Here is a 4,060-nt window from a genome sequence, read left to right as displayed (position 1 = left end):
AGAGTAGCTGAGACTATAGGTGCATGCCACCATGCCTGGCTAATTTTTTCTATTTTGGGCAGAGACAGGGTCTCACTCTTGCTCAGGCTGGTCTCAAACTTCTCAGCAAAAGTGATCCTCCCACCTTGGCCTCCCAGAATGCTGGGATTACAGGCATGAGCCACCTTGCCAGGCCTGATGTTAAAGAATTTAAGCAGAATGGGACACTGGTGTGGTAAGGCCATAAATCCACTTTGGAGATGTGGAAATAGCTATTCTCCTTCCAACAGGGAATGACCCAGACTCCATTCAGCCACTGGGTGCAATGCCTGTTGCTGAGACCAAGCAGCAATCTACAGTGTAAGTATTGAAACTCCATGAACTTCGAAACTATAAATTCTGTGATTTCAATTTTTAATTGAGATATATTTACATGCCATAAAATTTGTCTTCCTATAATTCAGTGGTTTTTAGTACATTCACAGAGGTGTATAACCATCAACCCTATGTAATTCCAGAACATTTTCACACCCTAGAAAGAAATCCTGTACCCACTAGCAGTCACCCCCCATTGCCCATTGCTCCATCCCTGACACCCACTCATCTGCCTTATGTGTCTATGGACTCCCCGTCTCTGCACATTTCGCATAAACAGAGTCACACAGTATGGTGTTTTGTGTCTGCCTTCTTTTACTTAGCATGGTATTTTCAAGGTTCCCCCATTGTATTAGTTTGCTTAGGCTGCCATACCAGAGACTGGGTGGCGTAAACACCAGACATGGATTGTTTCACAGTTCTGGAGGCCAGAAGTCCAAGGTCAAGGGGTCAGCAGTGTTGATTCTCCTGAGGCCTCACTCCTTGGCCCTTTTCCTGGTGTCCTCACTCTGTCTTACCCCTGAGTGTCTAATCCCCTCTTCCTACAGACCAGTCATACTGGATCAGGGCCACCCACACAGCCTTGTCTTACCTTAATGGCCTCTTTAAATGTTCTATCTCCAAGTCACATCACATTCTGGGGTACTGGGGTTAGGACTTTTGCATATGAATACCGGGTGACACAGTCTAGCCCATGACATTCTACCCCCTGTCATTATCCAAATTCATCGTTGTCTCCTATGAGAAATACATTTACTTCATCTCAATAGCCCAAATCTAAGTGCAAAATCCCACGTAAGTATCATCTAAATAGATATGCATGAGACTTGTGAGATGAGTCATCCTGAGGTAAAATTGTTCTCTAGCTGTGAGTCTGTGGAGCCAGATGAGTTATATGCTTCCCAGATATGATAGTGGTGTATTAGTTTGCTAGGGCTGTCATGACAAAATACCATGGATTGGGTGACTTAAATAACAGAATTTAATTTCTCACAGTTCTAGAGGTCAGAGTCCAAACTCAAGGTGTTGACAGGTTTGGTTTCTTCTGAGGCCTCTTGTCTTGACATGTAGGTGGCCACCTTCCCTCTGTGTCCTCGTGTGGCCTTTCCTCTGTGCAAACACATCCCTCCTCTACCTGGGTATCCAAACTTCCTGTTCTTATCAGGACACTAGTGAGATTGAATTAGGGCCCACACCAACCGCCTCCTGTTAATTTAATCACCTCTTTAAAGGCCCTGTACAGTCGCATTCTGAGATACTGGGGCTTAGGGCTTTAACATATGAATTTGGGGGAAACACAGTCTATTTCACAATTTAGGGACATTCACATTGCAAAAGGGATAAACTGGAAAAAATTAAAAATAAAGGGGTAAAAGGTTACAAGCAAGTCTGAAACCTACCAAGGCAAATTCCAAGAGATTTTAAAGCTGGAAAATAAATCTCTTTGATTCCATGCTCTGATTCCAGGGCCCACTGGAGTGGCAACTCTGCCTTTTGGTCCCACTGATATGATGGTACCACCCTAAGACCATCGGACCTGGGTCCTCTGGGCCCATTGACAGTGGCAGCCTTGACAACCTCTGAACCACCCTCAGGGTCATTCTTATCCCTTTTCATGAAAGATAACACATGTTCAGAGCCAGATGTCTGTACTGGCCCATTCTAAGAAATCCCAGAAATCCGACAGGCTGCCTTCATTCCATTCCATCTCTGTCCCCTTCCGTCAAGCTGGCGGTGCTTCTCCTCTTATAAACCCCATCGCTAGTCATGGTTTTCACTGAGTTGGCTGATAGAATCCAAAGTCACAGGCCCTGTAATCTCTTTAGCAAATTGTTGTCCAGCCAGATCCTTGAAGTTGTCTTCAGGACACAGTTTCTCATTTTATGCAATATAGATAGACTGAGCATTTTTCAGATCTTCAAGTTCCGGTATTTTTTATTTAACAATTCTTAAATTTATCTCTCCCCTCACATTGTACCATAATCAACATGGAGAAATCAATCCACACTTTCAATACTTTGCTTAGAAATCTCCTCAGCCAATCATCCAAGTTCATCACTTACAAGATCTACTTTCCAAAAAACACTAGAAGATAATTCAGTTAAATTAATTTCCACTTTGTAACAAGAATCTCCTTTCCTCCAATTTCCAATAGCATGTTCCTCATCTCCATCTGGGACCTCACCAGAAGCACCTCTAGCATTCATATTTCTACCGACATCTTGTTAATGATCATACATGTATATTTGGAAGATAATAGAAGAGTTCTCTACAGATCTCTAATTTTCTTTGTGAGGCTTTACCAGAATCACATTTGACATCCATGCTTCTACCAATAGTCTCTTCAAGGCAATTAGGTTTTTTATAATATGCATCTCAAAATTCTTCCAGCCTACACCCAGTACCCAGTCTCAAAGCCACTTTGACATTTTTAGTTATTTGTTACAGCAGCACCCACTTCTTGGCACCAAAATCAGTTTTAGTTTGTAGGGTCACCATGACAAAGTACACCCAATTCAGGCCATAACACTTATGTTGTAATATGTGTCAGGAATTCATTCTTTTTTTTCCTGTGTATTTCTCTTTTGTTTCGCTCTTCAATCTTTATGTAACAATTCCTGTCCCATTTAAGCCCATGTCAACTGCTGTGCTGCCCTGTCTGTCCCACCCCCATTGCCATCACCTTCTGACTTTTAGACATTCCTTATCATAAAAAAATGTCTTTGGCACCTCTGTCATGGTCTCTAGCTTCACTACAATTACTGCCATTGTTCTGGGAACCTCAACACACTCAAGAGGCCCCCAGCCAACACCCTGGCCTCACATGGCCTTGACTTTCTCAGAGCCAACGAGCTAGTAGTCTTCTGTACCCTGACACCGCAGCCGGCCACTTCTTCCCAGGGCCACTCCTCCACTGCTGCCATAAGAAACCGTTCCTTTCTGTCATCACTGATTCAAACACCTCATATGATCACCACCTTCTATCCCTCCAGTGCTCTTTGGGATATCTCTGTTTGGATGTCACATAGATACTTCCAACAACAAATGACTGAAACCGAAGAGTCAGAAGCACACTCATAGATTTAAACTCTTTAATAGCCTTTGCTATTTTGGCATTAGATGGTCCGTGAGGTTTCAGGCTCTGGGACCCAGGGATCAGAAATTCTCCTTGGATGGGGTTAACTTATCAACCTGAGAGATGGTCACATCCCTCAAGGGGCAGCCAAGGTTGGGATTGTTGTGCACTGCCATTGCTACATGTCCTGGGGAGATGTACCTGCTGCGGTTGTTGCAAGCTTTCTTTCTTACCAGCTCCAGGATGTTGGCCTTCAGTTACTTGAGAGTGACAACCAGGAAAACCCTGTGGGAGCTTAAGTGCCAGAGGTAGTGACCCTTCCAAAGGAGGCAGACCATGTGGCTTATGCATAACTGCAGCTCAGCTCTTGTGAAGTGGGAGCAGGCTTAATTTCTACTCCTCTAGGAGCTCCAGTGGCTCCTTCTCCCTAGTAAGATCTTTGCTGGACTTTGCTGCAATTGTCTCCCTTTGATTTTTCAGTTGCCCTGGGCTTCTCAAGATGACAGTTATCAGTCTCACTACTGTATCTCCATGTTCCAGCCCTTCATTGGTCGTGGAATAGCCTTTGTGACACCTAGATTTTGGTGGCCACTTGACCCTGATCAGGCCTGGGGCTAGAAATGTTTGTGA

The sequence above is a fragment of the Propithecus coquereli genome, unplaced genomic scaffold, assembly GCF_000956105.1.
Source record: "Propithecus coquereli isolate 6110/MARCELLA unplaced genomic scaffold, Pcoq_1.0 Scaffold217, whole genome shotgun sequence".
In the NCBI taxonomy this organism is placed as follows: Eukaryota; Metazoa; Chordata; class Mammalia; order Primates; family Indriidae; genus Propithecus; species Propithecus coquereli.
The sequence above is the reverse complement of the archived record's forward strand: the minus strand, read 5'-3'. Positions refer to the sequence as shown.